This window comes from Scomber japonicus, chromosome 7, assembly GCF_027409825.1.
Source record: "Scomber japonicus isolate fScoJap1 chromosome 7, fScoJap1.pri, whole genome shotgun sequence".
NCBI classification, from domain to species: domain Eukaryota; kingdom Metazoa; phylum Chordata; class Actinopteri; order Scombriformes; family Scombridae; genus Scomber; species Scomber japonicus.
The window spans coordinates 21,821,293-21,833,909 of NC_070584.1; the positions used below are offsets into that span (position 1 = coordinate 21,821,293).

The window sequence follows — 12,617 nt, forward strand, 5'->3', positions numbered from 1 at the left end:
TCCACATTTACTTCATAGTTTCTGTCCTGGCTTTAGCAAACTATGCACTATATTTGTTCAAGTGTGTTATATCTTGAGGGAGACTAGAATGAATGAGGCATCTGCAGAAGGTCTGCTCCTGCTTGTTGTCAAAAGTAGATTACTGTCACTTCATCAGAGGGAGCTGGAGCGAATAATTTTTGTAAAACCTGGAGGTACCAAGGGAACAGGCAAGAGGCAGGGGAGGTGACAGTGTGTCAATGTATTCCCCAAGGCTTTACCACATAGGCTGGCAGGAATTAGTGTATTTATGTGTATGATGGGCTATCCTCAATTCTGCACACAATAACTTGACACAAAATTCTCTGATTATTACGCCTCCTTTTCCACCTAGAATACCTGTTCTAGGGGCAACATATAGATGAGTTGAACCATCAGGTGTTAATGCAACCAATATACAATTGAGATCTGTTCCTTAAACAAAAGGATAAATGTCATACACATTCCATTGTAACAACAGAAAAAAAAGCAACTTGGCATCGATCTGATGCACATGAAAGAAACTATCTTTATTTTTCTAGGCTGTTTCTAAAGAGGAGAGAGAAGACAAGGGATAGGAACAGATGGGAGACAAAGAGGCAATGAATTTTTGCTGTGTATCCTCAGCATTTAACATCTGCAGAGTTTATAGTTGGACCGAGAGACACAAGGATTGAGGGATGGAAAGACAGGAAAGCAGAGAAGGGTGGTGTAGGAGAAAGACGAACTGTGAAGGAGACAGAAGGATGAAGAAGAAACCAAAAGCGAGCAAACACTGGAAGAGCCTGACAGTCAGCCAAGATGCAAGGTGGACTTAAACCCAGCCAACTGCTGATTAATCCTGCTGAGTTTACACACCTTATCAGAGCCTAGTGTTATCTGGTCCCTGCCACTCAACCTGCGTCATCTTTGCCCAAAACCACCATTGCAGGCGTGTTTTGGAGTGCTGACCTTTTGAGTTCAGCAGACCTGATGAGTAAATATGACTTTCCGGCCATGGCCATTTTTCACCCCCAAAGAGGTCTGCTGAGGGCAGAGCTACCAATTTTAGACCCAAGGCAACCAGCGGGAGTCTGAGTGAGTGGTCAATAATTCCTCTGCCAGCCACCCGTCTCATGTTTCTCCCCCTATGGCCAGGGTGAAAATGTAAGTCTATGGAGTGAAAATGACACACCAGCCTCTAGAAGTTTAACCTTGATGATCTTTTAAATTGTTGTGACTGCAAAGTTCGGTTTTTCTTCTTTGACTGCTGGCTATTTATGTCTTGCAAATACCACTACCCCGGGTGTAAAAGTTCTCACATATTTATCCAAAGTGCCTTACAGTACTGAGAGTGCATATTCAAAATGGGAGACCCTAGTGACTATAAGGGGATCCAGTAATACATGTGTTGGGCAACTACATTTCCCATTCAACAAGACAAAAAAAAAACACTCTACCATGTCACCTCTATTGTTTTAACCTCTCAGAGAGATGTTGTTTCTGGAGAACTTTATCTTGCTCAGGCAAACGTCTAAACAAGACCTGTTTCCAGACTCAAAAGATGTGCAGTACAACGTGCTGTATCTGCAATCTCACTCACCAAACAAACAATGATAATGTGGAACAGTGAAAAATATTCTGAGACAGTGGGCGAATATTCAATACTGAACAAAACAACAAACTGAATGACAAAAGCACTAGGATGATTACACTTATTATTTTCTGGGTTTAAGAAAACTTCCATTTTGAAATGTCTTCTTCGTTCGTTGCTCTACATTCTGGTTTTGAAAAGCAACACTGCCTTCTAGTGCAGAGACACACTTACAGAGAAGGTGCTTCAGGCTTGGGAGCTGCAGTGATTACTTTTCATGATTGGAGAAAACCTACAATGCCAAAAGATCACTCCTGTTCTAAATGTTGCCAATAGCTATTCTTGGAATTGTAGGAACCCAGTTCAACAATTTGTCTAATGCATGGAATACCATTTATGTAATTTAACAGTGTGAGAGTAGTGTACATCAGCTGCTTAATCAATGAGGTCACCAAAGATTATGGATAATCAAGGCCACAAACAGGTCCCATTAGTCTCCTAAGAAAAATGAGCTCCAGTCTTCAGCTGACACCAGGCCAAGCTGTCTTGTGGCTAAAAAATATTTCCTAGCTTTGATTTTGTTGACAGTAGTCAGAGAACACAGTGAGTAAGAGTTGAGCTATCGTTGTTATTATACATGTGTGACAATGTTGTCGCTGGCATGCATCTTTCCATTGTATGCACATTGTTTTTAATGCTACGAGCTTGTTACATATTACTTTTATTGAGTGTTTCTGCAGCCTGGATATGTGGCAATAAAATAAATGGAATGACAAGGGACAGCTAATCCACAAATCAAAGAGGAGAGGAGGGGACACTTTACAAGACACACTGCCTCCTGTTTTCACAACCAGACTAATTGCACCTCATGTCGCTAGAAGAGCACTGATTTAGCACTCGGAGCAAATTAAAATGAATAAACACAATTAGCTGTGAGTGCAACAGCGCCTTTGCACAGCGCATATTTCTCTTTTTCTCTCTGCAACAACAGTCACTTCAGAGCAGCTGTTATTAACTGTGTTGTTGTGTCAAGTGCGATGTGGCTAATTGCAAAGCACTTGATGCCACCAAAATGCTTCTAATTTAGATTTGAATGAAATGAACGAGGAATTGGGTAGTAAAAAAGTGGATAACTGTGAAAAACCATCCAACAGTAAATGTATACTGTTCACTGTATTTTAGTCTCATTAAAATAGTGAAAACATTTAATAGGCTTTGGTTAGGTAAAAGCATTAATAAAACTAATACATACGACCATAATGGTATTCATTCATTTTGGGAGAACCCATTGTAATCTATGATTTATACCATCATCATATTTTTTGGTTTTAATTGTGTAAGGGTGTGACTTTTTTCAGAGGGCTTAGATCAGATTATTTCAATGCAGCATCTGCAAAGTCTCTGACAATTAATAGTATAATAAATAGTATAAAGATCTATGCTTGCTTTGCCTTTGTAAAAAAAAAATATATATTATTACCTAATCACCAAAGTTGGCTGTATGTCAAAAAATTCGAAAATGCACTTGATATTAAGAACCCCAAAGCACAAAAACTACATAACACAATCACAAAGATGACAACTACTGAACAGTCTTCCACATACCCGATGTAATACACATGACTTTGAATATCTTACAGTCAGTCTGCGAGGCCTGTAGCCATCTAGAATCTCCCTCTCTTCTCCCCTTTGATCCCGTCAAAAAATTGAGAGAAACTACCCCACTCTTGAGGTAGGGGAAATAAAAGAAAACAGCTCAGAAAGTAATAATTGCAAAGGAAATGAATTTCAAAACCCTGAGGAGGACACTTCTCCAAGACCTTCGTACTTGCGGGAAAAAAAAAAGCATCATATCCGGGGCACAATTCAATTAGCTTTTCTTCCAACTGTAGGGAAAGGAGCTCCGGGGAGAAATCAAAAGTTTTGTCCAATAAAATAAGTTTTCAAGGATGTAATGTTCTCACTGCACCCTCCTCCTCCGCTATTCATTAACACTGCTTACAAGCTTGCCACTCACAAATGCATCGATCTGCCATTTCTAAAGACCAAAAAAAAAAAGTAAATAAATAAATAAGTTAAATTAAATAAAACAGCACCTTGCCGAAGCTGCAGTGACAGACACGGCGGTCACGCTTAGTGAGCCGTGCCTGGCAGCTTATCCTTGGCATTTTCATTGCCTTTTGTCTTTCTTGCTCAGTTACTTGACAGTGATCAGGGGTGATAAATTGTTCAATTAAAGCCACATTAAGAATCCAGAAAACACAGCCTCTTGGTATATGTGTTGTCCAATTACTCTGAAGGACAAGACTCCTTCTTGCTACTGACAATCAACATGTGACTCTCATCATAAGACAAATTGGTTTATTTATACAAGCTAGAAGGCTGATTGAATACTGGCATGCAAGACTGATGAGCTGGAGTTACAAAAAATGTAAAACTTGAATTTCCATTACAAATGGAAATGTTCTGCATTTGATAGATTTTGCAGTGGTTTTAGAAGAATACTGAAATGGATGACATCTTTATTATTCACTATGTTACAAAATAGAAAATAGTCTTTAGTTAACCAAGACATGTGCAAAAAAATACAACATTCCTTTTCCTTCCACCCTGAAGCCAAAGGCAATAAGTTTCTTCCAGCTTGATTCTCTGGCCCTGCGCTGTCTAACCTGACCTCTGAACCCCCCCCCCCCCCCCCCCCCCCCCAATATTTCAAAGCATTTCTGTTATTCATATTAATGTCAGAGAGACAAAAACAACAATGTTTAAACTTATCTGTTCAGCAACCCCCACTTAATAAAATGCATTACTAATCTTTTTTTGGCTCGCAGTTGCTATTGGGGTGGAGGGTGGGAGAGTGGTGTATGTAGATGTTGCTCGGGGAAGGTTTAGCCTTAAATGTTCTGATAAAATTAAGATCCATTGAAATTCAAATTGGACTCACTTGACTTACTGTAGCGTGCCTTAACAAAAAAAAAAAAAAAAAGAAAAAGAAAAAGAACAAAAAATGCATAGCCATAGCCTGGAGCTGTATCTAAACTTTCAACCACAATCTAGACTAAAGTTTCTTCACAAGGCAGAAGATTCCCCTTAAGTGATAATACTAAACAATTTTAAAAGGACATTAACCAAACACATCAGAGAAATAACTTAAATAAGCTCTATGTTATACACAGATAAAGAACTATCAATTACAATACACTCTACAAAAAGCAAGTACATTATTATCAACGGAGTAGCACAAGACAAAAAAAACCCAGACCTAATTTATTGGAATACTAGAGTGATTTCTTGATAACGTGCTTTCTCTTCTGCTATTCATTAGTGACAGTAGCCTACTGTTTAACTTGTGTTTTTAAGCTGCTGCTGCTGCTTAAAATGACTGAAAATGAATGATTAAAGCATCATTTCAACCGAATAAAAACACCGAGTGACTGAAGCTCGCCGAGATGTTTTCAAATGCAAAATAATGTGGGCAATGCATTTGGGGTAAAATCTCGACAGAACAGAAAAGCGGTCTGTCTGTGTGTCTATGAGGAGGTCTTATAATAAAGTTAGGGAACCATTTGCATTAAAGTGCTAGAGACTCTCAGTACCTGCTATCTATTTGACATTGTGTGAAGAAAGTTGGGAGACAGCGAACAAAGTGAGAGCAAATAACTTTCCTTTAAAAAACACATTCAGCGCAGAAGAGAACAGCAAGACCTTTCTCTCTCTCTCTCTCTCTCTCTCTCTCTCTGACTGAAGTTTGAAGAAACACGCTGAATAAAACGGTCCAGCATTATGGCGACAATTAGCTTCTCTTCTTACATTTTAGTTTATCCTATACACTGAAACCAAGCATTTCGAGAGTAAAGAGCAAGAAAAACTTTCATGCACTTACTTCATCGGCGAGAAGAAAGTGTTTCTGAGTCTACCCCCCTGGTTGTTTTACGGGGGGATAGCTTTTTTAAAATCCGTATTCTTTGTGGGTGAGCGGTCGTATTCCCTCAAGAAAACAGTTACTTTGCATCCCAGACGGTAGAAAAAAAACACCGCTACATTCCACTTTCTTCAGCGGCAGAGCAGTCACTTGTTAACAGACAGAGCAAGTATAAAATGCTCATATTATTCCCCGTGTGTTGTATTCCTTTTTCCCCTCAGAGCAGACGCTCCAAGCCAGAATCTCCTCAGTGAAAGAAAATTAAAAAAAAAAACACCCTACAATAATCCGTGCGCGACACCGCCGCGCGCGGATCTCCAAATGTAGGATATCTCTTTATTGGTGTCTCTCGTTATCTCCACGTCCCAGGTTTGGATTCCTTTCTTCCTAAATCCACCTCGCACGGACTGGGGGTGGGGAGACAGGAGTCAAATACCCCCCTTATCCCTCCCCTCTATGGCAGGGAAAAATACGGAGACCTGTGCTGCGTTCAATGCCGCTTCATAAACTGCGTCTCTCGACTTCTCCCGAATCGTAAATCCTACTACTTGGTGCGTTCACGCACGTTTAGTCGGTGCACAATGGGGCTTGTAGCGAGAGGAGTTACTGAGGCTGATCTGTTATTTTATAAGTCTGTGCTGCAGTGGCAGGATGAAGAGGAGACAAATATACAGTGCAGTGGTACAATGACATGAAGCGAGGGAGTTGTGTGAGAATGTAACGCAGTTGTGAATATTTGTGAGGATATTTTATCACTTTAAAAAAATGTTTCTAAGATTTATTAACTGGGCTACTTAATTTGCAACCAAAAAGGAGGCCCATTGTCTGATGTTATGTAACAGTTGGATTCGGTGTAATAACTTTCCACGGTTAATACCAACCATTTGCATTATGAATGTAACTTATAATAGCTAAAAATGAATTACTACTTCATGGCATGATATGCTACAAATTACACTAAAAAGCATCTTCCTGATCATTTGTATTGAGTTCACAGAATAAACATGTAAAATGTAGACAAGTTAGAGAAATGCAAGAATTCAGTGGTGCAAAAATATTTAGTCAAGGCAAGACTAAAATGAACCCAGATAATACAGGTTACATATGGATGGATAAGTCTTTTCTTCAAAATTGCATATATTTCTCATATTTATAGTAGAACAACCTGTGTCCAGTTGAATCATAATTAAACTCACTACATAATAGCAAGAGATGTAATATAAGTTTGAAAAGTTACTCGGTTTTAATTGTTTAATAAATATGTATTTCTATTCAGTGACCGCTCTACCATGAGATATCCTGTTTGTCCTTGTTTCAATTTCAATTTCTAAATTACCATAAATTATTTTAATCTGAGTGATAATACGAAATAACCTTTTGAATGGTAGTTTCAGTGTGTCACAAAAGAACAACAGCAAAACAAAACAATCAGCTGTAATCAAAGGCAATATTGCTGTAGTGATTACTCATCAGCTGCAATAAAGGACAAAAATACTACTTGATTTTTTTTTTAAGTTTTGGTCACAGTTTTCACTTTACAACCTACTGTTTTCACTTTGCTGTAAGTGAGGAGGAATAGGAACATGAGTCCATCCAATCACATTCACTTTAAGAAGAAACAGCAGTTCGGATTGGCTGGTAGAGTTTGAATTTGAGCAGTGACAGCTGGTGTCCACTATGTCCAGCAGGGAGGCGCAGACACAGACTGGAGACACATCAATCACCTGACCCACAGTCAGTCGCTATAAGCAAGCATGCAGCTAAATACTGCTCTATGTATCTTTGGCTGTGGCCACTTAAAGTTCTTTCCTTTTGTTCAGAGATTACATTCCCCCTTCACCATCCTGGTTTAGACAGTATTGAAAGTGACTGGCAGATTGATATACCATTCATTTAGCCATTGTAAACTTCAGACAGACAAATAAAGTTGTCCCCTAGCCCAGCCACAACTGTTCAACTGAAAAAGTAGTGGCTGGTTGCATCAAAGTACCCTCCTGGAGCTTTAAGGACCAGAGTGATGGAAAATGGAAGGAAATGAGATTGAATTAGGCAGTCTTTGGAAAGGGTCTACAATTTGTGAGGCACAGTGCATCAAATGAAAGGCCTCTCCTGCCCAATTGAAGGGAGTGAATATATATTTTGTGTGAACTTTTCAAGGTATGCAGGCTGTAATGGATGGGAACAGGCCGTTTTAAAAAGACACATCTTTGCTGTGGGTTGGCAGAAAGCAATCCTGAGCCACAAGCAATCCTCCACTGCCCTCTCTCTGCTCTTTGTTTAAAACCCAGCGTGACATGTAACACACCATAAAGAGGTGTAAAGGGGTGTGAGTGAGGTCTAATCAATTTAACTGGTGAGTAAAAAACATGCGTTTCTGTTACATAGATTTTTCCCATGGCCTCTTATTCACACTACAGCCCCTTATTTAATCAGGCCAGTAAATCTTAGCGGCAACCCAGAGCTCTCACCGCCATTCCCCTGGTGGCGTGAGCCTTAACATGGTAAATTTCACTCGGGTAGGGAAATGCGCTCAGTGGCCGAGACTAGTGCTTTGGAAGGATAAAAAGAGCACTTACCGCCTGACATGTGCAATCCATAACAGAATAATGAGACTCCTCCACACTAGGAGCTCTCTTCCCTTGTGCTCCGTCTCCCTCTCCACTTTTTGTTTTCCTTGTGAGTGTTCATAAATGCCATGTAAATTCAGAGAGCGGAAGATGTGGCGAGTGCTCGAGGGAGAGAGTTTAATCGTTTGCGTCTTGTTACGGAGTCATGTAACAGCATGTAGTGTGTAAAGATGCTCCAAACGACCAGTGAACCTTAGTGAAACTACTGGCCTCCTTCTGTCAGCTGCTATGCTTCCAAGTGAAGGTGATCCTCACTGTTCATCACTGTTGCCCAATAGTCACATGCAAGAAAAAGGCATTTCAAGGGTGAAGAACACTTATCTCAGAAATGATACAATATATACTTGGAGTCATTAAACTCAACATTGATATGATGCAAATGATGATGTTCACAGGAAAGAAATGTAGATTGCAGATTACGATCAAATTTTCAACATAACATTTATAATTGTAATAAATATATAAAAAATATTTATTCAGATAATCTTGTACAATTCTGTTCAACAGCTGTAATTATCCATGGTTTTTATTAGCAAAATTCAATTAGCTCTACTATTAGAAAAACATATTTAAAACTTTTTATCACAAAATGCGTGTGTCCTTTAAAAAGAGCAAGAAATATAATGATTTGTTTCTGTTATTAACCATGAATACATGTCAAAAATGTTTAGGCTATGATTTATAGATCAGCAAACTATATTATGTTAACCACTGAGTAAATGTATGTTGATTTTGGCTACACTGCTGCTACTACTTACAGAAGCAGGAGAAGCTCAACTCAAACAGTAACCAAAGAGCAGAATACTACAAACTTGTCAACACTGGATAGGTTCAGCTTGTCCGCCTCTGAATGCATACTTGCAATTCTTTCTTGACCCTGGTCCTGTTTTTACCTCCACATGACACTGTTAAAGAAAAAAAAAAAAAAAAAAGAACATCCCATCTTTCCTTATTGTCTCCCTGTTTCCACCCGTTCATCTATGTCACCCTTAGGGGTTGTGGCACAATCACCTCCGATAGTAGTGGGCCATCGCTCACTCTGTCCCTGGAGGCGACAGCCCACTTACTGCCAGCTCGCGCTCAAATGGAGGACATTTCATCACCCCACCAAAAACACAATTAAAAACATGCGCACGCGGCGGTCGGTGGCCCTCGAGAGCCACCCCCTGTCGCAAGTTTAGTTACTTTGAGGCTGCTTCACCCTCTTGGATATTTACTCTCTGTGTGATTGAGTGTTTGTCAGCTTGGTTGGAAAGTGCTATATGGTGTTTTAGTGCGAACAAGACAGTGGAAGAAAGAGAGAAAGTGGACCAGTGCTCAGCGCTTAATACTCTTCTCTGTGAGAGGCATTTGCTTCCTTTGATGGACATGAAGCTTCAGTGTGACTTTGCTCTTGGCTATAATTTTTTCAATCCTGGAGGCTAAAATGGAGGATATTGTGATGGGCAGTATGCTTAACACACACACATTACTGTACCCACACACACATACACACACACACACACACATCAGGAACAGAGGCAGAATGACGGCTATTAGAGTGCAATGATGCTCCCTCTTATCTCCCACTACGATACAGATCTACACGGAGCTTGAGAGAGACTATGAATTCATTACCTTGATACACAAGTGAGCACTGTAGACAGGAGTTTGCTGGAGATGGGAGCTCAGTGGGTGCACTGGGAGGGGCTGGGATGCAAATGCAATGAATTACACCCTGCTTGTAGTGAATAAATCTCTCAGTTCTCTCTGCATTTTTAGGAATTTTTGAGCTCTTACACATGGAGCACGTCCCTGTGGAACACATATACAGCATGACTTATCAGAGGGGCAGGCATCTGGTGGTACACTATCTTGATAAGCTTCACTTCAACGAAAGGACATGTGGGCAGTTGCAAGATTACACTCTTACCTTCTTACAGTAGGCTACCCTCACACACTTTCTCTTTAATTTCAAATTTACAGGAATTACCACTTTTTTTCAAAGACATTGCAGCTGTAGTGTTTTTCATTCATGACATTTTTTCCATTTTATTTCAAAGTAGCTGTATTTACGAAAGCAGTGAAGTATCTATGACCTGTAGCAATTTTTATTTTGGTGTTGAGAGTTAGTCTGACCATTTCATATCCCTTTAATACTCACAGCAAAGCAAACACAATTCTCATTTTTGTGCATCAAAGCTGTCATTTGTGTGATAACAGTCTCACTTAACAAGCCTAACAATGGCCTTTGTGGAGAAGACATCTGATAAATGACTAAATTATAGAGTGTCAATTGGACGCATAATGCATTTGAGTAAGTATAGCTATCTTGGAGGGCTTTTCTGTTACCAAACACACTCACTTAATCCTCCCTCTCTTTCTCCTTTAACTCTTTTACACTTATTTTAACCGGCTCACTCTCAATATTGCTTTCTTTCAGAGAGTTTTCCCTCCAGCTCTGTTGAACTCAGCTGACATTTGGAGGCAGGTGAAAGAGTACAGCTAAATAAACCAAAGTATTCCAGAAAGCGGTAAGGAGAAAAGAGACAGACAAAGAAACAGACAGAGGGGTAGTGTTTTGTAACACTGTGTTAAACTGTGTGTCCTGTGAATCCCATTAAACTGACAAATGTTGTTTTATGTGGTGCCCACTGCTGTCTGCACTGTACATTTTTCATGATATTACTGGACTCCGCGGACAGTTAGTTTAAATGTGAATGTTGTAAACTAGTGAAGACTTCATGTACTCCACTGGTGGGGATCATGTAAACGGTCACCAGCATTTGCGTTTTATTACATGCGGTATATCTAGTGAGTATAATCTGTGACCACAGCTCCTGTTTGTAAAGACTATAAAATCTGTATCAATGTAATTTAATATATATAGTTAAAATGATTTCCTCTACTTTTGAACATGTAAAAGGGGTATTTACTTTTAAATAAATAAGCAATCATAAATAAAGAGTTAAAAAGTGTGTATTTTAAGTATTGATGTTGTATCAGAGGCTGTACACCCTGATGTGAGTACTGGTGTAAGAATTCATATAACTTTTGACATAAAATTGTGAACCTTGTCAAAAATGATGTGATAGTCAACTGGTAGCAACCATGTAAAAGCCTTCCTGCAGCAGCGTAACATCATGGTGATAGGCCCTGGTGCATTTTTTTTGTGCCCCCAACCCCAAAGCTCCATATCAACACTTATCTAACAGCCTGCCCTGCCCTGGGCTCAAACTACCACATCCTGATGATGTCTCCAAACTATCAAACATTCAAATATAGCCGACACAAACAAAGCTACACAGATATCTTGCACAGAATGTCCATAAGCATAACCATAAAGGAAAACACATCTCATTATATGCCTTACAAAAACACAGCATTAATGAATTGATGTGGCACCTATATCACACAATCATTTTTCCAACATATGAGGTTACAAGTACATTGCCATAGATTTAAATTCCACTTCATAACAAAGCGAAGCTGTACTGTACAGCTGCTTTTTTGTTTGGGCTTGCTAAACATGATACTACCTTTTCTAGTCAACTTTCATCCACTTGCTTTTTTTTCCTGCTGAAAGGAGAAACAACTCACGTCACGTCATCGCGACTCATCATGACTGACAGCTATCAAGGTGATCGGACAAATGATCATTTCCTCCTCCCATACCAGCCACTCAGCATTATCCTACCTTACTGACCTTTACAACACTGCCTTACTACCTTATTTTTGTTCAGTGTTTTCGGTGCTGTCGTGTTTTTAGAGTGCTAATTAGTGCTTTTACTGACTGATAAGTACCTGTAATAGTATAGTGCCATATAAGTCTATGTTTACAGCCAAGTTTGAAACACATCTTTGATTGTTTAGAAGCCTCACTAAGACTACTCAGTGTATAATTTATGTTGTGTGGAGGGTTGTTTTTATGCAGTAATATATAATGACTCTGGTTACATGTTTTGTGTATGTAAGTATCCCATGATTATGTCTTTTGTATGTACTTGTGCCTTGAAGTCATTTTTAATGCCGTGTCTGGATTTATTTGTTTCACTGTGTGTTCAAGCACACGTGCCTTTCACTATGGCGTGTGTTGGTATTTGTGTGCCTTTAACGCTTTCGGGTCACTGTGTGAGTGGTACTGCGTGCAAATATAAGTGTGCCTTTCAGCGAGTGCATGTGCACGTGTCGTGTTTGCGCATGCATGTACATTTCCACACTGCAGAGAGGAGGGTGAGGCCAGGAGTGATGAGTGATGCCAGAGGTGGTTTTCTACCAGCCTCTCTGCTGGCTTGCTGGCTCACTAATGGCCTCCTCAGTGGGTTGGCTGACCGACTTGCTGGCTCTCAGTGGCTCCGTCTTCCTTATTCGGTAGTGGTGGGGGGATGGGGGATGGTGGTGGCAGGGTAGTGGATGGGGGAGCAGCGGTGTTCTGTTTACACGCAGGGTCAGGAGGTCAGAGCACCAGAGTGCCATGGAGCAAACACAGATCACTTAA

The 12,617-nt window shown here is 39.9% G+C and overlaps 1 protein-coding gene across 4 annotated transcripts in view; it reads right to left on the minus strand.

Annotated features, from left to right (window-relative positions):
• ptprsa (protein tyrosine phosphatase receptor type Sa) overlaps positions 1-5,928 on the minus strand; it is a 180,950-nt gene extending 175,022 nt beyond the window's left edge. For 3 of the 4 annotated variants that reach the window (XM_053322725.1, XM_053322724.1, XM_053322723.1), the window contains exon 1: positions 5,475-5,928. The gene's annotated coding sequence lies outside the window, so the exon portion shown is untranslated. The remainder of the gene's footprint in view (positions 1-5,474) is intronic. The other variant, XM_053322726.1, reaches the window with a different exon arrangement.
• Positions 5,929-12,617: the final 6,689 nt, after the last annotated feature.